The 27,610-nt window shown below is 36.4% G+C and overlaps 1 long non-coding RNA gene across 1 annotated transcript in view; it reads left to right on the top strand.

Moving 5' to 3' along the window:
• LOC129450133 (uncharacterized) overlaps window positions 1-22,343 on the top strand; it is a 64,144-nt gene extending 41,801 nt beyond the window's left edge. The window contains exon 3 of the long non-coding RNA XR_008646260.2: window positions 22,281-22,343. This is a non-coding gene — a long non-coding RNA (uncharacterized lncRNA). The remainder of the gene's footprint in view (window positions 1-22,280) is intronic.
• Window positions 22,344-27,610: the final 5,267 nt, after the last annotated feature.

Here is a 27,610-nt window from a genome sequence, read left to right as displayed (position 1 = left end):
GGTTGATGGTATACATGTTGTGCTCCAGAAGGCATAGGTCAGTGTACTCTCTACCCCCCTACCCTGTTATTGATTATGTAATGGTATGGTCCACAACCCTTAACCCCTTATCTGACTGCGAAGCACATTGGTGCCTAATTCTGTCAGTACTCTTAGACGAGGAAACAGAAAGTTAAAAGAAGGAGCAGTGCTATTTACCCTTATACAGTATGTTGTTGACATGTTATTTTAGTTAGGGCCTTAAATGTTTAAGTAGTGTAAGTTAATATTTTAAATCTGGACTAGTGATGAGTAACAGTATTTTTTACAGTCTTGGTTTATTTTTATGGTAATACCGTAGTACTTTTTTGTAAGGGCAATAATGATGTCATATAAATTCTCAGTGCAGTATCTTTTCTCTCTACAGTCATAATCACCTGTCAGTCGTCTGGTATCGCGTAAACCTTCAGTGGCGTTTCGTGTGATGCGAGCAGGTGTGGGCGGGAACTTCTTGAGGCGTGAAATAAAACCCGGCTGCGGAGGCGCGTGCGTGTCTACCTGTTTGTATTGAATAGTCCACATTAATAATTTAGTAGCACGGCTGCTGGCTATTATTACAGAAAAACAGTGCAGTGCGCTTGGACACCCGCCTCCTGCTTGTAAGTCAATAGAGTACAGTTCACCCAGTAGGACCAGAACCGAACATTCTCGAACTCGTGACAAACGCTTCAGCTTTAGATCTTTGTAAAACGCAAGAGATTGCTGAGAAGAACCGGTTTTGGTTCCCTTTGTAACCTTATGTCATTTCTTTCTTCTGTGGATGTTAAAGTCTGACAAACAACATTTTGGCAAACTTTATTTTTAAGTGTATTGTACGACATTTAGAAAATGGGTCTTCAATAAGGGGGTCCAGGGCCCCTTGGGGTCCGTAGTGGTATTACCAGGGGTCCTTCAAGTATTGTTTTAATTCACATTAAATATTAAAAACATAAACATTTAAATCTATTCAGTAAAATTAAAATGTTATGTAGTTTGTTTACAGTTTGTGGCTAATAATATAATTTTATATATTTTTAATGTAACTGTCATAATAATTAAGTAGGTAGATCTAAATTTGATACATGTACTGTGGTTCCCTGCTTCTCGTCTCTATTCATTTAGGGGTCCTTGGTCCGATAAAGGTTGAAGAGTCATGTAAAATGTGCCAAAGGTAACTTATGGTTTATGGATAAGTCTATTTGTGTCTATAATATTATTAGCTAGCTTTAAAATGATTGTAAATGTAGAAAGCTCCTTGATCTCAGATAAAGGTTGCTTACTTAAAATATAAAAAAGCAGCTAGTAAAGTAAAGTATATTATGTTTCTGTTGCATAAAAAAATTAGAAGTGTGTGAGATTTACAAGGTCTTGTTTCTCATTTGCCATCATGAGGGCTGCTGGGATATTAGCAATAAAAAGCCTTTGGTTTAAAAATGTGCCTACTCATATTTTGCCCTCGACTATTTGTTTCAAATGTCTAGAGCAGGCAGGTCATTTATAGTTTTAGTGTTTTTATGCGAAAGGAAGAAAGTGTATATAGGGCCTGAAAATGATTTGGACACTCGTCCACCTTTGCAAACGTATGTCAAATGTTTTGTATGAATCAAATCAATATTTAACATTTTAAACTATAAATAGCTTTTTTACCAAAAGGATTTGAACACTTTTGGGTTGCTAGATATCAGTACTTATCTACAAATAAGATATGTTATGTTTGAGACATTGTGCTCATGACAATAAGCGCAACAATGACAGTATCACAGTAATGGCTATCTACACTGTAAAAAGTTAAATTAAGATTTTTTTTGTTCAATCAACTCATATTTTCTAGTAATTTTGACTTACTATTATTTACCTTGACTAGAGATTAGTTGTTATAGCGTATTAAATATATTTGACTTATTAAAATATATATATTTATATTTTATACGTTGTATCAACTCATCTCTTGTCATGATAAATAATATTAAGTTAAAATTACTTGTAAATCTGAGTTGATTGAACAAAACATTTAAGGCCGTAATAAATAAAATGTATAAGCCTACCAAGCATCATTTCTCTTTCATTTCTTAAGGTTTATATATTTATTTATATTAAGTGTTTATCTTTCATTTCTTGCTATACACACTTTTGTTTATATTTCTAGTACAGTGACCTTTATCTCAGTTACAGGGTTTGTAGTAAGGCAGTATTCTTTGCAAAGCTGCAATAAACAAGATTTACTGTTGAAGTTGCTGCATTATAAATACATTTGAATTGAAAATGTTTCTCCTATGGTATATAAATCCAAGTTTATTTAATTTTTCAAGTTCATTTTTATTTTTAAAGCACTTTAAAGAAAAGTGCTGAAAAAGGTAAAAAAAATATACAATAAGTATACATAAAATAACACAGAATAATACATCAAAGTTCAACTAAAAACCATGAAAAAAGACATTTAACAAATGTAGGCGCACTGCAAAAAATGACTTTCTTACTTTTTTGTCTTGTTTTCAGAACAAATATCTAAAAATTCTTAAATCAAGATGTATTTTCTTAATGAGCAAAATGACCTAGGAAAATAAGTCTAGTTTTTAGACAAAAAAATATACAATTTAAGTACATTTGTGCTTAAAACAAGCAAACAAATCTGTCAATGGGGTAAGAACGTTTTTTCTTGAATGAAGTGTTTAAGTTTAAGAATTAAAAAAAAAAAGTTTAAAAAAAATTTTAAGCACAAATTCATTTAATTAGACTTATTTTCTTAGGCCATTTTGCTCACCAAGAAAATACATCTTGATTTAAGAATCTTTGTACTGAAAACAAGGCAAAACTACTAAGTAAGAAAAACATTATTTGCAGTGCAGTTATTTGGGTTTGAAATACAACACATTGAGATACATTTACTTTCTTGTTTGCTGAACTAAATTATAAAAATCAAGAGTTTTTTTACTAGGATTAAAAAAATAAACTTAAACTGAGTTTATTTAATTAAATTGAAACTGGAAGTTTATTTTTCTTACTGAACTGGCAGATATTTTTATACTTGTTTTAAGTATAAACCACTTATACACACTTATCTAACATGGTTTAAATGTTTCTTTATACATAAAAATATACAAATGGATATATTTTTAAGGAAGGGGGTCCCACACAAAAGGTTCATCTTATCGGGTCCTTGGCATCATAAAATTTATATTTTATTATCTATAAATTATATTTTAATAATATCACATGTGACCATGTACCACAAAACCAAGTAGCATGGGTATATTTGTAGGAATAGCCAACAAAACATGGTCAAAATTGTTGATTTTTAATGGAAAAAATTATTAGAATATTATAGGTAAAGATGTTCCATGAAGATATTTTGTAAATATTTTTAAAAAAGTATTTATTATTAGCAATATGTGTTGCTAAGGATTTCATATCGACAACTTTTTAATTTTCTTAATATTTAGATTTTTGCAGCCTCGGATTCCAGATTTTCAATTAGTTGTATTGTTAGATGATTTATAAATCTCAATAAAAAAGACCTTTATGACTGGTTTTGTGGTCCAGGGTCACATATTATATTTCAAATAGTTCTGTTTTCCCTGTACTGTATTTACTGTAAAGCTGCTTTAATACAATCAGGTGTAAAATCATATTTGTAAATGCTGTTTAGTTTCATGTTTTCTAATGCAAAGACATTTGTACATTTCTAAGTATAGAAGTTCAGTCAAGGCATCAACAAAAGAACCTTGTCTAATCTCGCTTTACTTTCCTATCATCTCTCTCTTTCTCTCTCTCGCTCTTTACAATGGAAGACATTTGTTTCTTTTATAAATCTACTGAGAGACATTGCATTGTGTTTGTGAGGGTTTGTAAGGTGAAGGGTTTAGATTGAGGGCAGATTTTGTCCAGTGTACGCGCGTGTTTGATACAGTCTGTTGTCGATACCGAGTCTGGATGGAGTTGAAATTGTTTGTGGAGTTAATAGCGGTTTGATGATGTCACTGTCAGTGACCTGGGGAAAAATTGACCCTCGTGCAGCGAGAATCGCTAAAATGCCACCTGCGCAATTACGAGCTACAGGCCCCAGCGCTCCTCTGCGTTTTGTTTTATGTCCTTTAGAGACACACACAGGCTCTTACACATGGATGAGAACTCGAACCTCTGCACTTTCACACACACACGCATACATCCATGAATCTTACTTATTTTGCAATCAGGCATGCAAATTCTGATCATTTGCATGCCGTCATTCATGTTTATGTAGATGTTTTAGGTTTTATCTGTGACCTGCATCAGCGTGTGAGCCATCAACAGAAATGGGGCAGTTACTATGACGATGAAATTTCAGTCGCATCATTTATTCATTAAGGGTAAGACAGCATTACATCACCGCGCACTCACTATTTTCACGATTTAGTGGCACTTTTCCCTTTTGTCTTATTGTTATTGTGGCTTTTGGAAACGGGCAGCTTTTTCAGTTAGCGTCGAATAAATGATCACAATCATTGGGAATTTTTTATGGCCGTGTTTTTCTGCGGCACCTGCCTGCATTTGTAAATACTAACAAATCTGATGTGATCTCGTAACCGCACAAACGCTTCTAACAAGGTTTCCGGGGCGTTCGCCGGAAAGTCACACTTTAACATAACAGTCCAAATAGGCTTGTAGCGCATTTGTTTGTTTTATCTGCGTATTGTTGATTTTTCTCCATCCTTTCTGTCTTTTTAAAAGAAGAGATGGAAGGAGAAACGAAACGAGAAAATTCTCAGGAGGCATTTATAATTCATGGCTTAGCTTAGTGGCTGGGAAAGTGCGCAATACGGGTGTTCAGAGGTTTATTTTTCTCCACACACTTCCACTGGCTTTACACACCCAGCAGATTGAGTTTACATACGGGCAGAAGTTAGGTCAGCACGGGAGCAGAGTTCAAGGCAAATGCACTGGACGTTCTTTAAGAAAAAAATTACATTTTACCTTTGCATACAGTTTGGCGGGGTTTTTGGGGGGGAGGGGGGTAGACACTATGCTAAATGCAACTTACCCTATAATTATCCATGGTTAGTAAATCATATGGAGGGGAAAGGGCTTTTCGCTTCTTTTGTTGATGACATCAAAGAATGTGCATCGAATCAAACATCAATATGGCTAAAATCTGGGTTAAATTATATTTTAATTTGGATGCATTGATTTGATTAGAAATTTGGTATCTGTGTTAGGCTACTAAATCAACTTGTCAATAAAAAATGATATATGCTATTAAAATACAAACAATGATTGTAATATTGATTATTTAACAATTTGTTGAACCTATGCAGTTTTAAGTGACGTAATGAATAATAAAGTTTCATTCAAATCATGTATCAATCAGAAGCATTAGGAATCACTGGTTCAGTGAATCAGAAGAGTTACGAAGCACTGGTTCAGTGAATCAGAAGAGTTACAAATCACTGGTTCAGTGAATCCGAAGTGTTACGAATCACTGGTTCAGTGAATCACAAGAGATAGGCAGCACTGGTTCAGTGAATCAGAAGAGTTAGGAAGCACTGGTTCAGTGAATCAGAAGAGTTAGGAAGCACTGGTTCAGTGAATCAGAAGAGTTACGAATCACTGGTTCAGTGAATTAGAAGAGTTACGAATCACTGGTTCAGTGAATCAGAAGAGTTAGGAAGCACTGGTTCTGTGAATCAAAAGTCTTAAGAAGCACTGGTTCAGTGAATCACAAGAGTTAGGAAGCACTGGTTCAGTGAATCAGAAGAGGTAGGAAGCACTGGTTCTGTGAATCAAAAGTCTTAAGAAGCACTGGTTCAGTGAATCAGAAGAGTTACGAATCACTGGTTCAGTGAATCAGAAGTCTTAAGAAGCACTGGTTCTGTGAATCAAAAGTCTTAAGAAGCACTGGTTCAGTGAATCACAAGAGTTAGGAAGCACTGGTTCAGTGAATCAGAAGAGGTAGGAAGCACTGGTTCAGTGAATCAGAAGAGTAAGGAAGCACTGGTTCTGTGAATCAAAAGTCTTAAGAAGCACTGGTTCAGTGAATCACAAGAGTTAGGAAGCACTGGTTCAGTGAATCAGAAGAGGTAGGAAGCACTGGTTCTGTGAATCAGAAGTCTTAAGAAGCACTGGTTTAGTGAATCACAAGAGTTAGGAAGCACTGGTTCAGTGAATCAGAAGAGGTAGGAAGCACTGGTTCTGTGAATCAAAAGTCTTAAGAAGCACTGATTCAGTGAATCACAAGAGTTAGGAAGCACTGGTTCAGTGAATCAGAAGAGGTAGGAAGCACTGGTTCAGTGAATCAGAAGAGTAAGGAAGCACTGGTTCTGTGAATCAAAAGTCTTAAGAAGCACTGGTTCAGTGAATCACAAGAGTTAGGAAGCACTGGTTCAGTGAATCAGAAGAGGTAGGAAGCACTGGTTCAGTGAATCAGAAGAGTAAGGAAGCACTGGTTCTGTGAATCAGAAGTCTTAAGAAGCACTGGTTCAGTGAATCACAAGAGTTAGGAAGCACTGGTTCAGTGAATCAGAAGAGGTAGGAAGCACTGGTTCAGTGAATCAGAAGAGGTAGGAAGCACTGGTTCAGTGAATCAGAAGAGTTACGAAGCACTGGTTCAGTGAATCAGAAGAGTTAATAAGCACTGGTTCAGTGAATCAGAAGTTATGAAGCACTGGTTTAGTTAATCAGAAGGGTTACGAAGCACTGGTTCAGTGAATCAGAAGAGTTAGGAAGCACTGGTTCAGTGAATCAGAAGAGTTACGAATCACTGGTTCAGTGAATCAGAAGGGTTACAAAGCACTGGTTTAGTGAATCAGAACGGTTACAAAGCACTGGTTCAGTGAATCAGAAGAGTTAGGAAGCACTGGTTCAGTGAATCAAAAGCGTTAGGAATAACTGGTTCAGTGAATCAGAAGCGTTGTGAAGCACTGGATTAATAAATCATAAGAGTTAGGAAGCACTGGTTCAGTGAATCAGAAGAGTTAGGAAGCACTGGTTCAGTGAATCAAAAGCGTTAGGATTAACTGATTCAGTGAATCAGAAGCGTTGTGAAGCACTGGATTAATAAATCATAAGAGTTAGGAAGCACTGGTTCAATGAATCAGAAGAGTTAGGAAGCACTGGCTCAATGAATCAGAAGAGTTAGGAGCACTGGTTCAGTGAATCAGAAGAGTTAGGAGCACTGGTTCAGTTAATCAGAAGAGTTAGGAGCACTGGTTCAGTGAATCAGAAGAGTTAGGAGCACTGGTTCGGTGAATCAGAAGAGTTAGGAGCACTGGTTCAGTGAATCAGAAGCGTTGTGAAGCACTGGATTAATAAATCAGAAGAGTTAGGAAGCACTGGTTCAATGAATCAGAAGAGTTAGGAGCACTGGTTCAGTGAATCAGAAGTGTTACAAAGCACTGGTTCAGTAAATCAGAAGAGTTAGGAGCACTGGTTCAGTGAATCAGAAGTGTTACAAAGCACTGGTTCAATGAATCAGAAGAGGTAGGAAGCACTGGTTCTGTGAATCAAAAGTCTTAGGAAGCACTGGTTCAGTGCATCACAAGAGTTAGGAAGCACTGGTTCAGTGCATCACAAGAGTTAGGAAGCACTGGTTCAGTGAATCAGAAGAGTTACGAAGCACTGGTTCAGTGAATCAGAAGTTACGAAGCACTGGTTCAATGAATCAGAAGAGTTAGGAAGCACTGGTTTAGTGAATCAGAAGTGTTACGAAGCACTGGTTCAATGAATCAGAAGTGATAGGAAGCACTGGTTAAATGAATCAGAAGAGTTAGGAACCACTGATCCAATGAATCAGAAGAGTTAGGAGCACTGGTTTAGTGAATCAGAAGAGTTAGGAAGCACTGGTTCAATGAATCAGAAGAGTTAGGAGCACTGGTTCAGTTAATCAGAAGAGTTAGGAAGCACTGGTTCAGTTAATCAGAAGAGTTAGGAAGCACTGGATTAATAAATCAGAAGAGTTAGGAAGCACTGGATTAATAAATCAGAAGAGTTAGGAAGCACTGGTTCAATGAATCAGAAGAGTTAGGAAGCACTGGTTCAATGAATCAGAAGTTACGAAGCACTGGTTCAGTGAATCAGAAGCGTTGTGAAGCACTGGATTAATAAATCAGAAGAGTTAGGAAGCACTGGTTCAATGAATCAGAAGAGTTAGGAGCACTGGTTCAATGAATCAGAATAGTTAGGAGCACTGGTTTAGTGAATCAGAAGAGTTAGGAAGCACTGGTTCAATGAATCAGAAGAGTTAGGAGCACTGGTTCAGTGAATCAGAAGAGTTAGGAAGCACTGGATTAATAAATCAGAAGAGTTAGGAAGCACTGGTTCAATGAATCAGAAGAGTTAGGAAGCACTGGTTCAATGAATCAGAAGTTACGAAGCACTGGTTCAGTGAATCAGAAGCTTTGTGAAGCACTGGATTAATAAATCAGAAGAGTTAGGAAGCACTGGTTCAATGAATCAGAAGAGTTAGGAAGCACTGCATGGTTCAATGAATCAGAAGAGTTAGGAGCATTGGTTCAGTGAATCAGAAGAGTTAGGAGCACTGGTTCAGTGAATCAGAAGAGTTAGGAGCACTGGTTCAGTGAATCAGAAGAGTTAGGAAGCACTGGTTCAGTGAATCAGAAGAGTTAGGAAGCACTGGTTCAATGAATCAGAAGAGTTAGAAGCACTGGTTCAATGAATCAGAAGAGTTAGGAGCAGTGGTTCAGTGAATCAGAAGAGTTAGGAGCACTGGTTCAATGAATCAGAAGAGTTAGGAAGCACTGGTTCAGTGAATCAGAAGTATTACGAAGCACTGGTTCAATGAATCAGAAGGGTTACGAAGCAATGGTTCAGTGAATCAGAAGTGTTAGGAATCACTGGTTCAATGAATCAGAAACGATAGGAAGCACTGGTTCAATGAATCAGAAGAGTTAGGAAGCACTGGTCCAATGAATCAGAAGAGTTAGGTAGCACTGGTTCAGTGAATCAGAAGTGTTACGAAGCACTGGTTCAGTGAATCAGAAGAGTTAGGAAGAACTGGTTCAGTGAATCAGAAGGGTTGTGAAGCACTGGATTAATAAATCAGAAGAGTTAGGAAGCACTGGTTCAGTGAATCAGAAGAGTTAGGAGCACTGGTTACGTGAATCAGAAGAGTTAGGAAGCACTGGTTCAATGAATCAGAAGAGTTAGGAGCACTGGTTCAGTGAATCAGAAGAGTTAGGAGCACTGGTTCAGTGAATCAGAAGAGTTAGGAAGCACTGGTTCAATGAATCAGAAGAGTTAGAAGCACTGGTTCAATGAATCAGAAGAGTTAGGAGCACTGGTTCAGTGAATCAGAAGAGTTAGGAGCACTGGTTCAGTGAATCAGAAGAGTTAGGAGCACTGGTTCAATGAATCAGAAGAGTTAGGAGCACTGGTTTAGTGAATCAGAAGAGTTAGGAAGCACTGGTTCAATGAATCAGAAGAGTTAGGAGCACTGGTTCAGTTAATCAGAAGAGTTAGGAAGCACTGGATTAATAAATCAGAAGAGTTAGGAAGCACTGGTTCAATGAATCAGAAGAGTTAGGAAGCACTGGTTCAATGAATCAGAAGAGTTAGGAAGCACTGGTTCAATGAATCAGAAGTTACGAAGCACTGGTTCAGTGAATCAGAAGCTTTGTGAAGCACTGGATTAATAAATCAGAAGAGTTAGGAAGCACTGGTTCAATGAATCAGAAGAGTTAGGAAGCACTGCTGGGTTCAATGAATCAGAAGAGTTAGGAGCATTGGTTCAGTGAATCAGAAGAGTTAGGAGCACTGGTTCAGTGAATCAGAAGAGTTAGGAGCACTGGTTCAGTGAATCAGAAGAGTTAGGAAGCACTGGTTCAATGAATCAGAAGAGTTAGAAGCACTGGTTCAATGAATCAGAAGAGTTAGGAGCACTGGTTCAGTGAATCAGAAGAGTTAGGAGCACTGGTTCAATGAATCAGAAGAGTTAGGAGCACTGGTTTAGTGAATCAGAAGAGTTAGGAAGCACTGGTTCAATGAATCAGAAGAGTTAGGAGCACTGGTTCAGTGAATCAGAAGAGTTAGGAAGCACTGGTTCAGTGAATCAGAAGAGTTACGAATCACCGGTTCAGTGAATCAGAAGAGTTAGGAATCACTGGTTCAGTTAATCTGAAGAGTTACGAAGCACTGGTTCAGTGAATCAGAAGAGTTAGGAGCACTGGTTCAGTGAATCAGAAGAGTTAGGAGCACTGGTTCAATGAATCAGAAGAGTTAGGAGCACTGGTTTAGTGAATCAGAAGAGTTAGGAAGCACTGGTTCAATGAATCAGAAGAGTTAGGAGCACTGGTTCAGTGAATCAGAAGAGTTAGGAAGCACTGGTTCAGTGAATCAGAAGAGTTACGAATCACCGGTTCAGTGAATCAGAAGAGTTAGGAATCACTGGTTCAGTTAATCTGAAGAGTTACGAAGCACTGGTTCAGTGAATCAGAAGAGTTATGAAGCACTGGTTCAATGAATCAGTAGCGTAAGGAAGCACTGGTTCAGTGAATCAAAAGCGTTAAGGGCCGGGTATACTTTCTTTCTGTGTCTGATTCTTTGCACTTCTGATTCAGTAAATCAGCAGCATTACGCAGCACTAGTTCAGTGTTTAATTGAAATAAGTGCTGTTGCTGTTCTGTCTGTGTTTGGATTGTTGGCCTGTTATCATGAATAATAGAGTTGAGGAGTTCTGTGCGTGAAGCGTGGCATTGTTCACAGTTTGCGTCACACCACCGAATGGTTAACTAGGCAAAACAAAAGCTTTTCAATATTTCAGTGTGTGTAAGGGACACAAACTCAGACCTCACAGACACAACACACTGAGACTTTACAAATAAATACATTCAGGTATTTGCAGTCACAATGAAGAACATTTCATTTGTGTTTTAAAAAACAATTTATAAAGTTTTGTAAGGACACTAAATTTAGGCATATCTACATGAACGCATACAGTCACAAACATATTTTTTACCTTCAACAATGTTATTTATTTATTTATTTGAAATTAAATTCATATTTTTAAAAAATGCTCATATCAATGATTTACTGCTGATTTTAAAATTTGGCATTTACGAAACAATAAAAGACAGCAATTTGTTGAAACACACAAACTGTACAATTCTGATCTTTATTAATGTTGTAAAGCACTTGTTATACTGTTATACTTGTTATCACTGCATTATGTTCCTTAAAAGCCAGCTGAGTTACCCACAATCCCTTGCGAAACTTCCTTGCACAGACAAAACTCGTGTCTCGTAAGTTTTACCTCACGACCAGCCTCTTTAGTTTTAATGTGCGTCTAACAGAAGCTCCAGTGTTGTAAAGTTACCGTCTGTGGTTCTGGATGGACCCATTGGACAAATATGAATCCAATACCCAGTTCAGTCAGAAATCTGAAGTATGTCTGCTGTGTCTTCATCCAAATCTCATTATGGCTCACCGTGGTATTGTTATGCAAATTATGCTTTGCATTTTTGAGCTCCAAGACTGTCAGGCTGAGACATACTGGCTGGATAATGTGCATTTAAACGTATAGATGATCATACAGAGACTTGTACGTGCAAACGCACACGCGCCCCATACAACAGATATTGTGCTTTTTATGTTTTCCAATAAAGCCAGCGACTGTCAGTCGGTGTAGAGATACAGCAAATCCAGCCAGAGGCCTTTAATGGTCCTCACAGAACCCGGTGGTCCTGCCGATGGGTCTCTTCGGCTAATTACTCATGACTTAATTGGATACGCTTTAAATCAGGCTCAATCGAAACTCTTCTGTTTGACAGGACAGGAGAAAACAGACAAATGAAGGGACCACATCATGCATTACCATTTTAAAATCAACTAAATATAATTTCTGTAATGCATAACATCAAGTGACTTATCACTTATCACAAATTTTTCACACTATTACACATTAATCTTAAATAGTGTAATGTAACATAAATTTTAATAAAAAGGATTTTCATAATTTTTTTATATAATTTGTTATACTGTTTAGATGCATGTTACAGCATCTGTGAAAACTATCCAATCAGAATTAAGAGTTTAAAATATATTTTTCTCTAATAGATTATTCAGTTTATTATTGCATTATTGTATCTATCTTAATATATTAAATAAAATATTAAACTTACAGTTTTAAAGATGAGAACCAACAATTTTCTTTTATCTAAATATCGGTCTGTTTTTTCCCACATTACAATATTTTATTGCAGTCACATAATAATAAGTACACTGAAAAAAATGATATATTGAATTTAATAAAAAAATTTTAAGGTAAGTGGTTGCAATAAATTTATTTAAGCTACATTTAAACAAAAGTTTTATATTTTATTTTACGTTACTAATCTTTTTTGTTTAAATGTAGCTTAAATAAATTGATTGCAACCACTTACCTTAAAAAATTTATTAAATTCAATTCATTTTTTTCAGTGTATAGAGATCTAGTGTGTTTTGCTTTAGTACTTTTCAAAGTGAGTAACTCAACACTGGAAAAAAAAAGATTAATTGAATTTAATAAATTTTTTAAGGTAAGTGGTTGCAATCCATTTAAGCTACATTTAAATAAATTGATTGCAACCACTTACCTTAAAAATGTATTAAATTCAATGAATCATTTTTTTCAGTGAATATGTTTAATTTTTTATCTTAAAAAAATATCTGTTTGTTTTTCTATGTCATCATAAGCAAGTAATGATGTCATCTTCCAGGAAGTGACATCACTCTTTTGCTGGAAAACAGCAGCACAAACATCATTAAATATTAACAATGGATTTTATACAGTCTGTGATGTTTTGTGCTACAGTATCAGTTGCTTTGTTTTGTTTTTGAACATTCTCTTCTGTTTGATCAAATGAGAAATGAGTCAAAATAATTTCTGAATATTGAAATGAGAAAGTTGACACCTTCACATGAGCTAACTTAAAATCCCTTACTAAGCAACGTGTTACTTTTATTTACAATCACAATTTAGTAATATAACTAAAATCTGGTACGCTCTCATGCACTACAGTACAATAACACCAATATTAAGATGTTTAAGCATTATATAGAGCTTAGGAATTGAATGCATAATAGGGATTAATAGCTTTGTTTTGCTGGGCTGTGAATAGAAAGCCAGAGACGTGTTGTAATGAGTGGTTCAGATGGAGGTTCAGTAAGGTTTATGTGTCGGTCACTGTGACACCTGCTCTCAGCTCATTTAATCAATGTATGGATCCTGCCATCTACTGCCAATACTGAAAATGACATCTAAAACCTATTAGTGTCTTCTGTTCAGTAACAATAATGAGGATATTTAGTGCAGTACACTTGTATGCACTCATGGTACAAATGCTGTACTATTTGGGTACATATATATGTATATATGTGGCACCAATATGTACCCTTGAAGTACTAATATGAACTCTTTAGGTACTTTTTGAAAAAAATACCGTCCCAGTAACAACATTTGTACCTGTCTTTGGGTTTAGTATACACTTTATATAAATAGTGACTAGTCTATAAAATTTGAAGTGTTTATGTAATATGATGTCTTGTGTTTGTTGCGCGTAATTGCTGTAACCATTTGATTTTAGGGTAATGGTTTACAGCTCTTGGATTTTATTAGATCTCATTATATTCATTTGCATATATGCTAAATCCTATAGCAATGCCACAATTTTCCCTTTTAATCAAAGTTTTAAAAAAGCATTTATTTGTTACCTTTCTGTAGTTTGATTAACCTTTTTTTCAGAAATGAACCAGGTTCTTTGTGGCACCAAACAACACTATAAAGACATTTAAAGCGTAAAAATAAACCAGTCATAAGAGTAAATTTATGCATCATCCAAGGCTGAAATAAATACACTTTTCATTGGTATATGGTTTGTTAGGACAGGACAATATTTGGCCAAGATACAACTATTTGAAAAATAGGGTGGAATCTGAGGGTGCAAAAAAATTAAAATATTTAGAAATTAAGTTGTCTAAATCCTTCGCAACATATATTACCAATGATAAATAGATTTTACAAAATAAATTTACAAAATATCTTCCTGGAATATAATCTTTACTTAATTTCCTAAAGATTTTTGGTATACAAATAATTCTTTAAAAATATTATTATATTTAATTGTATAATTATTTTTATAATTTTAACCCATACAACCCTACAAATATACCCATGCTGCTTATGACTGGTTTGGTTGACCAGTTAGTTGGCATATTGTATTTTAAATCTATTTAAATTAACCAATATTACTAATATGCTTTGCTATATAGACAAATATAAATTAAACACTAAATTATTTGATATATGAGTTTGCTTATGTGAATAAAAAAATAAAAACAACGTAATGATTTTAAATAAATACAAAATACACTTTCGATTATATGACTATAAAATATATAATAATTCAATAATTTAATTTAATACAATTATGAAATTAATTGATGATTTCTTAAATCATATATGAATAGTTTAATTCCAAAACGAGATAACTCAAAACATGTTTAATATTATGTTATCATGTTTTAAGTGTGTTTTATTGTGCTACTTATTATAGCTATATATTTTTTTGTTATGAATGAAGTTTTTTAGTCAAAACAAACCAACTGCAGTTTGATGTTAATTAAATTGCACAATCAAAAAAAACAAGATTTTTGAATCAGTTATCTGGTTAATCTATATGCAATAGTCTATATTATGTTTAAAGGGATAGTTCACCCATAAATTAAAATTCTGTCATCATTTTGTCATCCTCATGTTGTTCTAAATCTTTATGAATTTATTTTTTCTGACGAACACAATAGAAGATATTTTGATAAATGATGGTAAGCACACAGCTGATGGTAACGATTGACCTCCATAGTAGGAAAAACAATATGATGAAATTCAATGGGTACCGTCAACTGTGTGCTCACCATCATTTATCAAAATATCTTCTTCATCATTTATTACAATACTTCCATAATATTTGTTTCCTACTATGGAACTCAATGGTTACAATCAACTGTGTGCTTACCGTCATTTATCAAAATATCTTCTTTTGTGTTCATCAGAAAAAAAAAATTTATACAGGTTTAGCACAACATGACAGATTTTTCACATTTTTGGGTGAATTATCCCTTTAACACTCATGTAAAGTGAAACAGAAAGACTGGCCTCTATTGGACACGATCGGCTACTGCAGTTGCATTCATGATAAATCATTCATATTTATTTCATTCACACACATTTTGGCCTGAACTTATAGTAAATTGTCCATAATGAAAAAAACACACACACTTACACACAATTAAACACACACACCCTGTATGAGATGGACAAAGGTTCATTAGCAGCTTAAAAGACTAATGGTCATTATTGACAGGTATGTTCAAAATCCCAGTTTCTCTGTGTATCTCCAGCACTGTTTAACCAGCGGGTTAACAAGCTCTTTGATTCTTCAAATCTCAATATTGCTCACGGAGGCATAAAATGTATTTCTGATCAATGTATTTGATTTATTGTCTTTGACTCCGGCCTCATTAACCAATCAGAATGGAGTTTGTTGTTGCGCAGTGTTGTGTTTCGGCTCTAAACAGGAGTTAATAACTGCACTCGGGACGCGCGAAAAACACACAAGTACAACTTGTACATCACACACCAGGGAATCTTCCCAGACACTTAAGTTACACTAAAGTCTCAAAATGAAAGAAATGACTGGCTGTTATTCAGTGCTAAATGGTCTCATATCAGCGTGCGCGTGTGTGTGTGTGTGTGTTTGTTTGAGATTTAGCTGCGGGTAAATAAAGTAAACGCCGACGCTGATCTTTACGGCTCTCGCGTCGCCTGTTCAAACACAGTTTGAGGATTCACATTTATAACACACAATGACTGCTGGTTTTGCATGTGCGCGTGTGTGCATGGGTCTCTTGAGATTTTGACAGGATTGCGCTGTCGGGTGTCGCATCGTTTATAAGGCTTTGTGTGTCTCTAAAGTGACCCGTTCAAGAATTTACTGCTGTGAAGTTTCTCCACAGGTCAGGAGATGAAATGGATCGGTCACTTTTATTTCATTCAGTTGTCAACATGTTTCCTGAAATCCCACAGGAGAGATACAATGGAAACAAATTGTTGGCATACAGTAAGAATGAGGATACTTCGGTGTTTATGTTGAGATGGCAAACTTTTGGCAAATCTGACACAGTTTGATTCTTGAGATCTTTATGAAACGTGTCTAGAAATAAAACATCGATTACGATATTAGGTTTATTCAAAAATCCCAAATCTGTAATGTATTTGTCTGTTCTTATGTTGTCTGTAGCTCAGCTGGTAGCAGTGGCAAAGCTACGGGTGGGCCTGGGCAGGCCTGGTAAAAAACACGCCCCCAGTTTATGTACATTCTATGCTTTGCCCACCCTGTTTTATAAAGGCCCACCCAATTTCTGGCTTCGCCACTTGCTGGTAGAGCTTTGTGTTAGCAGTGCAAAGGTCATCATGGGTTCGATTCTCACATGCAGATAAAACGTATAGCTTGAATTCACTGTAAGTGGCTTTGAAATGTAAATCTAACGTCTAATAGTCAAACAAAAGTCTTTAGCATGTCTTATTGAGAAACTCTTTGTTGCCCGGACTTCATTCAGGTCAGCTTGTTAAGTGGTTAATTACACAGCAAACACAATAACAGCTGCCACAGGACGCCTAAGAGAGGGAGAGAGACCCTCAAAGACCCCTGACAGCCGTAAGCCACATGCGTACACTGCTTGACCAACACTAAGGCCCTGTTTACACCTGGTATTAAGATGCGTTTTGGTCAACTGGATCACAAGTGGACGACAGAGAGTGACACGTTTCTGTTCACACCTGTCTCTTTCAATTGCTTTTGTCCTGAATACTTTGAGGGGATGGGCAACAGACGAGTGGTTAAAACACGAGTGGGAGAAATTATGGATTTCAGAGCAATTGATGAAATAAGCTCGCACAACTTTCACATGCTTGAAAAAATAAAGAAATAAAAGAGGCGGACAGTAGTCGCTTTTGTTTTAGCAATGAAAGACTGAACACTGTACGTTCGCTCTAGAAGTCAGGACCGATGTTAAAACATTTTGTTTTGCACATCCAACCACATGAGAGTCTACACCACCAAAGCAATCCGGTCAAATGCGTTTTCGACTACCTCTGAATGTGGTCGAAAGAGGACGAGCTTAACACTTTTAACATCAGTTATCTGTGTCAACTTGGAAATCGATTCTGAGACATTTGAATGGGAGGATGAGGGTTTTGAGATCGATTTTGATGGACTTTGGATTATCGCCACCAACTGGGCTAGAGTGTCTATTATTCAAGCTCTCAATGGAAGAATGTACGGGTGTGAGGCGTTTGGAAAAATAGGTCCACCTGTTGGAAAGCATCTTTTGCATTGATTTTTGTGTGAGCCTATCAGTGAACACCCCTGGCCACTCGGTGGGTTTCACGTCTTTGTGGACGGGGGTTTGGTGCATTTTGGGAAGGATTGTTCCTGTGCACCTTTAAGCCATTGTAGAGGTGGGAGGTGATTCAACAAACACCCGAAAATTCTCGGCCAGCATCATATGTCCAAATTTCAGTCAAAACCTTTCTATTTCATCATATACAATCTGAAAAAAGGGCTTTAAGTGTAAAATACCGAACTTGTCTTTTAACACCTGTATTTAGCGATCTGATCGACCAAAATGCATATTAACTCTTTCCCCGCCATTGACGAGTTATCTCGTCAATCAAGAGAAAATTTTCTTGATGAATTTTTATGTTAATCCACACTTAAACCAAATTTATGATAAAACTGAAGCCAAAACATTATTCACTAATTTTAAACTCTGTGTATGTTTTGATAATTGTTCTGATTCTGATCTCTAAAAAAATTGCAATTATTTCAACTTTTTGCTTTTTTTAAGAAAAATATGCATATTTAAGAGTAACACCCATATTTTTTCCCGTTTTGTTTGTTTATTGTTTGTTTGAAAGCAGTGGGTCTGTTCTTTCATTTGATATATTTGTATGTTTATATATTTTTAGAAGAACATTTTCCTGGAAGGCATTTTGTGAAACTTTTGTGAAAATCACAAAAAATGGCTGGTGGGGAATGAGTTAATAACATGTGTAAACAGAGCCTATCTGATAACAAACATAATAATCATACTGAAAACATGTAATCTAATCCGAAACTGACTGGATCATAAAAGTGGACATAAGAATAATGAAAAGAATTTTCCAAGATTTTATATTTGGATGAAATAGTATTTTTTTAACAAAGGAGAACAATGCAATCTAAGGGCGATTTGTATATATAGGACCCTATAAAAAAAACTTTAAATTTATTTTATTTTATTTTTATTTAAAATTACATATAGGTTGATGTATTTTGGCTGTCCAAATGCTTGTCAGTGTTTGCATTGCGTGATGAGAAACGGATGCAACTTTCTTTACATCCAACATTACACCGAAGGAAAAGGCGCATTTCTGTCATTTCATTTGCCGATTAATTCATGTCAAAAAACGAGCATTTGATAATCAGTTATAATGGGTTTTAAAAATGACTGAATCCAAAATTCGCCTAATTCCGTGACATTCCACGTTCCACAGTAAATTCCATTTTAATGTTTGGATTCCGTTATTCCGTCCGCGTTTTCCATATCACGTAAATCATAGGTTTTCAAGTTTTTGTACGATTTGCTTTCGTCATCATTCGATCATACTTCGATCGATCAACTCGTAAAATATGCACAAATTCTGGTGCTCACGCTGAAATATTTGATATATATTGCACACAGAACGCCGCTATTAAAGGTGAGCATTTTAATGTTACAAAATCTAAACTAATCTTTAATCTGAAATAAAATTTTAAATGACATATCTGTCAAGACATCCAGCATTACTTACATACACAGAATCAAGAGCACATCTGAATGAATCAACAGCAGAATACAGAAATGCTATCTGTTTGATGCTCCACCACAGAGAGAGAGAGAGAGAGAGAGAGAGAGACTGTGTGGATGCAGGACAGGAGGTTTTGCATCTGGGTGATGCTCTTCTCCTCCTGCCCGTGTTCCTCTGTTGACAAAGTTGTGTAATTAGGGCCGAGAGCCCATTAAAGGAGAATATTCAAAGGGTGATAAATGGCTTTAATAAAGGAGCCGTGTGTCCCTTTAACAGAGACAAATCTTTCCCATCTTTCCAGCGCACTGATAAAACACACGAGACAGACCTCTCTTTCATCTCACCTGCTCCAGACCTTAAATCTCATCCTGCGTTACACCGAATCCTTCCTGTAGTGATTACGTGTGCGGTCTCAGATGAGTGCACGTTTGGGTTTTTGCGCAATATCACGAGCGCGGTTTCCTTTAGACATTAATTAGGTCCACAAAAACCTCCTCTGGCTTTCCGGGTAGGAATTTGTCAAGTTTTGTGAATCGTCTCACACAAACTGGGTGGCTAGAAAGCTTGCAGGCCGCGAGAAAGCAGTAATAATTCAAGCAAATCTACAGTTTTCTCAAGGTTGATTTTCACTCTTCTGTAGAATACAAGAAAAGACATTTAAAAAATATAGATGCTGTCGTTTTTCCCTTACAATGACTAAAAGACTAATCTCTTTGTTTGCGCTCAACAAACCCAAAGTCGTATGGGTTTGAAACAAAAAAAGGGCATATTCATCATTTTCTTTTTGGGTGAACTATTCCTTTAATAGCAAAGAGCGACTCTGTTATGAGTCCTCGGGGTGGGTGTGGTGGCCGGAGCGGTTCTCCGATCATAATAGTACATCTCTTTTAAGGCCGGTCTGCATATGCCCACAAAAAAATGAGCTCACCCTCAGTGGAGAGACAAAGGAGACAGGAAGGCTTTAAAAAACGAAACAAACAAAAAACACATGGACACATTCAGATTTGCATTCTGCTGCTGTACTATATAAGATTATTTCCTGAATGCATGCAAATAACTTGAAAAAAAATGTATAGTGTAGTCATGTATATGTGACCTTTTCTGTGAAAACCCAGCTGAAGTAATTTTTTGTTTTACTTTTTTTTAATGTATTTAATGTATTTAAAATAGTCCTTTACGATTATTGCGTGTCAGACTGCACAACGGTAAATGCTGTAGACTCGTGGAGTGTTTATTTGTTGTCACAGGAGAACACACTGCAGGATTGTGTCTTAAAAATTACTGCCAGAATTTTGTCTGAGAAAGAGTTTGGTTCCAAAACGCAATAAATCCATTTTGACTAATTTCGGTAAAAATGTGTTTTCTATACTAAGAAAGTGACAAGATGAAAACCACTATTTTCTGTTACAAACTTTCACATAACATCTTTAGGTTATAAAAACATAAAAAATTCAAATCCGTAATTTGATTTACAAAGATTTATTTTAAAAACTGATTATTTTTCCCCAAAATGCAATAAATCCATGACAAGTTTTTTTTCAAAATGCTATAAATCTATTGAATCAATATATAAATGTGCATTCATCTTTGCCATGTTATATTCATTTAGTTGACTAGTGGTATACACACTGCAAAAAATTATTTTCAAGAAAAAAATCTTAGTATTTTTGTCTTGTTTTCAGTAAAAATATCAAAAAATTCTTAAATTTCTTTTTCTTGATGAGCAAAACGACCCAAGAAAATAAGTCTAGTTTTTTAGACCAAAAATATCACATTTAAGTGATTTTGTGCATATAACAAGCAAAACAATGGGGTACGCAAATTTTTCTTGATTTCTTCTTGAATTTAGTGTTTAAGAAAAATGTTCAAGATTTTTTTGCTTACCCCGTTGGCAGATTTTTTTGCTTGTTTTATGCACAAAATCACTTAAATTTGATATTTTTCTTCTAAAAAGTAGACTTTTTCTCTTGGGTCGTTTTGCTCATCAAGAAAAAGCATCTTAATTTAAGAATTTTTAGATATTTTTACTGAAAACAAGATAAAAATACTAAGATTTATTTTCTTGAAAATCATTTTTTGGAGTGCACTGATTAAAAAATAAACATTAATGGCATTAATCAAAGCACTGTCATATTAATAACACTGTCATTGCTGCTGTCATCCTTGGGACGTTGTCGCTGAACTTTTTGACAGAGATCAGCTGTAAAATGTTTTGGTCCTGCTCGATTTTCGTTGACTTTGAGTAAAATAATGGAACGTTTTTCCTAAGATCCTCTGGGGTCAATGTGTTACCATGACAGAAGCTTGATGCTGTCGGAAGAACAAGCAACAGCCGGCTTTTTTCCTACACCGGGTGCCCCAAGTGGCTTACGTTTCTTCCCTGCCACAGAAACCCACCACAGGTTTATCAATGCCGTCAAAAATATTATTTTGTTTTTGTTTGTTTGTTGATCACAAAGTAGATGAAGAAAACTAGGATTCTGTGTGTATTCAAAGCACTGACATTATTGTTTACAATGCGTGGATTGGTGCGTTGTGATTGAAGCGGATTTATTGCATTCTGCAGAGAAGGAGGACTGGCGTTTATCGCGTTTTGGGAAAAAAGGGAGAAAACATGACAGAATTACACAGGGGGATATTGGATTTTACATAAAATTACAATACTGATTTTGGTGGTAACAATTTTTTTTAAAATTGCATTTATCACTGTTGAAACGAAACTCTCAATTTTTGATTGCAGTGGTCATTAATCGTCTGTCTGTGAACTAGTGTTCAAAGACTGCAGATTAAGCCTTGGATTCCAGGAATCTTTTAGGATTTCAAAATTTGTCTCAGACAGCTATCATGGCCAGAATCGTACATTGTGCACCCAGCTTAAGACCGTGTCAAAACTGAAATCTATGATAACTAAGTGCATTGCATTGAGGCAAAATGTGCTTTTTTGTCTGTTTTTGTTGCCAATTATATTAGACCTGTTCACTGCATACCGCTTCTATTGCATTTTTAAAATGTTACATTGTTGCAAAGCAGCTTTACAGTAAATACATGTAAATACAAGTAAAAATATATGTATACGTACTATTCATGTACTATACTACAGTGGTTCTCAAACTGGGGGATGGTGCCAGGGGACCCCAGTTTTATGACATTTTATAAAATACATTAATTTATCATGAATTGTGTGTAATTAAATCTACTTACCAACAGTAATATTTTGTATCATTTAATATGTTTTGTTTAATTCTGATTTTAAGTTTTGGAATATTTTATGTCATAAAAAGGGGGCCACGAAGGGATGCACGCACACACAAGGGGGGCTGCACGCCGAAAAAGTTTGAGAATCACTGGTATAATACATTACATTACAGCTGTGCAGTAGTTAAAGCTATTCTCTCTTCTCTCTCTCCAGGGGTTTTAATTCAGTGGATGATTGACAGCTAATTGGCAGCTATAGATAAAAACCTAAATGGTTCTATAAAGAACCTTTAACATCCAAAGAACCTTTCTAACAATACAAAGCTTAATGCAAATCGGTGAAGTGTTCCCTTTAAAAACCTTTGACTGAAAGGTTCTGTAGGGAACCAAAAATGGATTTGTATGACATCACTTTAAAGAACATTTATTTTTTATAGTGTAATGTCCGAATAACTTGAGACTTTGACATGAGTTGTTTCTAAAGGATTACCCCACTTTCATTTTAAAAAATCTGAAAATTTACTCGCCCCCATGTCATCATAGATGTTTTTCTTTGTTTAGTCGAGAAGAAATTACGTTTTTTAAGGAAAACATTCCAGGACTTTAGTGGACCTCACCAGTTTACAGTTTCAATGCAAGTATAAGGAGGATCTTATTTAGCGAAATGATCATCAAAAAAAAAGTTATTTTCAACCACAACTTCTTGTCTTGCACTAGCCGTGTGATGCGCCAGGGCAACTTTTCATATTACGTAATCACACGGAAAGGTCACGCCTTTGTATGTGAAACTACCACTCCAGTGTTTACAAGTGTGGAGAAACAGCACCACTCGGCGTTGTTGTATGTGAAATGATACTAATTGATTTTATTGTTTAAAATGGTCTGCCAGTGTGCGTTTCACCTATGTAACGCATGACCTTTCGACGTGATTACGTAATACATAAGGTTGTTCTGGAGCGTCACACAACTAGTGCAAGACGAGAAATTGTGGTCCAGTAAAAGTCCACAAAAGTCCTAAAATGTTTTCATCAAAAAACTTTATGTCGTTCTTTGTTTAGTCGAGAAGAAATTAACATATTTGATGACATGGGGATGAGTAAATTATCAGGATTTTTTTTATGAAAGTGGAGTAATCCTTTAAGGGTTTATCATTATGAACCCATAATAATATTGAACCGAGCACACCGCTAGAAATGACCCAGTTCTGGGTTATTTCAATGCAACTGCTGGATTATTATTAACCACAACCCAGCATTGTGTAATTTTTAACCCAGCGGTGTGTTTTGTCCAACATTTACCCAGCATGGGTTAAAAATAAAGCAGCATTTTTTACTGAGTGTTCACACCAGACACGAATGAAGCGAATAAATCGTGCTATATGCGCAAAGTTGGACGCTTGAACAATTTGAGTGAACTCGCTTCATTTGCGCGTGAAATTCAGATGCGAATACGCTCAATTTGCCGGCTTAAAGGCGCAAAAGAGGATGTTTCCGCCGACTGAGAATCTAAAGACCGTTACTGAGTTTTTTAAATAAGCGCAGGCGTAAGATTAATTTCTAGGGAATGCCTTCCAAAACTCGTGCACGAGTATTTGAACACAAGTGTATTATCATATACTAGCATATGCTGTGTCGCGTCAGTGGATTCATTATGTGAAATTATATGATAATAAACACATAAGACGTAAAGCTAGATCAATCGACGCTACTCCCATTTCAACTAGCATGTAGTAGACTGGTCACTTACAACTACAGTACAAGAACAACGTCAACATACCTGAATAACAATACAACAATAATTATTCCACAAAGAAAGAATAATCACTGTTACCTGTCGAAGAGAATTTTTGTGACATGTGCGTCTGTCTCGACACCTTTCTGTTCCTTCATTGCTCTCCAGCGTTGAAATGTTTCTCCAAGAACGACTCTGGTTAGATTACGTTATTCTGACAATTTTTTCCTCTTCTCAGCGACTTAAAAACTCTTTCTTTTACGTCCTCCTTCGGGTTTCTTCTCTTCCATGGTGCAAATTCGAGGAGGAAAGCAAGAGCGACAATGAAAACAAACCGAAACTAAAGACGGAGTTTCATGCGCTTATGCGCATGCGTCACTCGTGTAAAGTTACTGGAGTGTGCACGTCTCTCACAAGGAACGTAATGGCAGTGATTGACAAGCCAGAGGGCCAATCGTTGATGCGATGATTGCGTCAACGATTGACTGATGTTTTTAAGGCCCTACCTTATGCACACATGACATATATTAATTTTAATATTTTTTTAATTTTAAGTCTTTTATCATTTAAAGACAGTTTCAAGTAATATTGCAAAAATGTATTAAACAAACATCCTCTATTCCACCTTTAAGCTAGCTTGTAGTCTCAATATGTGTATATATCTCAAATTTGACATTTTATCAGATTGTCCGACCTCCTCATACACTTTCTTCCAAGCAAGATCCTTTATATTCCTGTTTTTATAAAAGAACGAAGATGTGTCGTACAGCTCGGGGTGTCCACATACAGCGACAATGATTTTGTCCTTCACTGTTGTTTCTTATTTCTGCCTGAGCTCGCTACGTCGTAATCACGTCATTACTAGAGCAAGCTCCTGATAAACGTTAATGTTCAGATTTTTTGACTCATTACCCTCGTCAAAAGCCCGAAAAGCTCAATTTGCGCCGCAGGATGTTTATCGCATCTTTGCATGTACTTAAAGGAATAGTCTACTCATTTTCAATATTAAAATATGTTATTACCTTAACTAAGAATTGTTGATACATCCCTCTATCATCTGTGTGCATGCACGTAAGCGCTGGAGCGCGCTGCGACGCTTCGATAGCATTTAGCTTAGCCCCATTCATTCAATGGTACCATTTAGAGATAAAGTTAGAAGTGACCAAACACATCAACGTTTTTCCTATTTAAGACGAGTAGTTATACGAGCAAGTTTGATGGTACAAAATAAAACGTAGCGCTTTTCTAAGCGGATTTAAAAGAGGAACTATATTTAATGGCGTAATAGCACTTTTGGGAGTACTTCGACTCGGCGCAGTAACACCCTCCATCTCCCATTATGAGAGTGAGAAGGGGAGCGGACTTTTCAGGCGAGTCGAAGTACTCCCAAAAGTGCTATTACGACATAAAATATAGTTCCTCTTTTAAATCCGCTTAGAAAAGCGCTACGTTTTATTTTGTACCACCAAACTTGCTCGTATAACTACTCGTCTTAAATAGGAAAAACGTTGATGTGTTTGGTCACTTCTAACTTTATCTCTAAATGGTACAATTGAATGAATGGGGCTAAGCTAAATGCTATCGAAGCGTCGCAGCGCGCTCCAGCGCTTACGTGCACGCACACAGATGATAGAGGGATGTATCAACTCTTCTTAGTTAAGATAATAACATATTTTAATATTGAAAATGAGTAGACTATTCCTTTAACATGTCAATCACGTGCGCTTAACACTTTATTCGCGTCTGGTGTGAACGCACCATTAAAGTGTGTATATATTTACTGTATAACTTTAACAGGACAAGAAATGCTGGGTTATTCAACCTATGCTGGGTTGTTTTAACCCATTGTTGGGTCAAATATAAACATTTTCTGGGTTAATTTAACCCATCTGCTGGGCTTGTCCCAACATTTTTTTGAGGGTAATCTTAGTCTACAGAGAAATTATCCAACGCCTCATTTTATCCTGTACTATGAACATGGGAAGTTTCTAATAACCAAAGTTCATCAATAGTCTACTTGAGAATGAATAATTCAATGTAATAATAAAGTCCTATAACTGCTGATCAGTTTCATCCAGACTGAACTCTCACAGCTTTCCTGTGAATGACTGCGATCCAGTGATGTGTGTTATCTTTATTGAGAGCAGATTGGTCAAAAAAAGAGTCTTGTGATACCCAAAATAATTTCAGATATGATGAGCGATACGGCATTAGCCGGATGTTTGGTCTAATGTAACACGAGATGATCTGCTCCATCACGACATGACTAATGAAACGCATCAGGCATCCAGAAAAGCACAACATCTGTGGTAATCTCCCTTCATCTTGAGATGTAATTAACCTTGCTTATAGAAAGGTTGCTTATTTGAATGACTGCGTTTTAGTTATTTAGGAAGAAAATCATTTTCTCGGCATCATATTGGATGAAATATCGCCGGAGACATCATTTTTATTCGGAAGCAGCTCTGCGAGAGATATTATTTAAATTACCTTTCCCAGGGCTAAATTCTTCTGAAATATCTCCGGTTTGATTTATCATGCAGTGATAGTGAATGAAGCATATGAGGGTTTTATTACGAAGAGGGAAGCGTCGTCGCCCTCTGCATAAAATCAGTCCCACTGACTGTCAGATATGAAGAGCGGATGTGAAATATTACAGACGCACCTGCCAATTAGACCAATCGCACATTAAATGATGGGATGTGTCTCTGTTTTGATCTTCATTGTGCTGTCAGGTGTACGTTTATAAACACTTCAATTGTGTTGTGTTTTCACAGAAAGCAGAACGTTAAACATAATTCAAGAACAGTAATCACATCAAAATATAATGCTGGATTCCAAACGCGCTAGAGGTGGCAAAAACGCGCTATTTGTGCGTAGTTGGACGCTTGAACATTTTGAGTTTACTCGCTTCATTTGCTCGTGACATTCTAGTAATTCGAGACATTCACGCGCAAATTCGCGTCATGGGAGGGGTCATGGGAGGGGCTTCTGCGACTCCGCTCCGCTCGCTTGCTGTAATCACGTCACTACTTCGCGCAAACTAGACATGCGAATGAGGCGGATTCGCGTCTACCGCGCCACACTAAACGTCTCATTCGAGACTTCCAGATTCGCACAAACATGTCTTTACATTCACTTAACATTGAAATCACTCGCGCTTGACGCCTCTTCTGCGGCTGGTCTGAACGCAGCATAATAGTTGCAGTCTGATTGCCCATTTACAAAAAAATTTGGGTTATTTTCAACCCAGCGTTTGGTCATAAAGTCACAAACCCAGTAGTTGGTTTAAATGAACCCTGAAACTGTTTATATTTGACCCAACTCCGGGCCGGATCCGCGCCGCAGTCAACAATTCCGGTGCGAATTTGGTGTGAATCCGGCCCGGAGTCATCTGCTGACTGGGAACCCAACGGCTTAGGTTTCCAACGCTGGGTTGAAAATAAAATCTTTGGTTTAATTTCATTATGTTTACTAACTTCACTGTGATATATATAGTAAAGTATTATGTGTCCAAACTAACTGCATTCGAGTCTTACAGTTCAATACATTTCATTTATGCTTGTTAAATTAAAATACTTTCAACTCAAATCTAAAATCATCTTCCACAGTGAGAAGAGAATCATTCCTGCTTTTTTATGAGCAGCTCAGCGATAAGCAAACATTTTGGAGTTCATAAAAACTCAATTTGCCGTTGATCGGATTTAACGCGAGGCTATAAAGCTGCAGAATCATCTGTGATGGGTTGCCCTTTAAGGCTGTCATGTTATATTACCTCACAGGTCACATTTCACGCACGTGTCATTAAAATAA

The sequence above is a fragment of the Misgurnus anguillicaudatus genome, chromosome 8 (assembly GCF_027580225.2).
Source record: "Misgurnus anguillicaudatus chromosome 8, ASM2758022v2, whole genome shotgun sequence".
NCBI lineage: Eukaryota > Metazoa > Chordata > Actinopteri > Cypriniformes > Cobitidae > Misgurnus > Misgurnus anguillicaudatus.
This window is presented reverse-complemented; position numbering and strand designations above follow the sequence as displayed.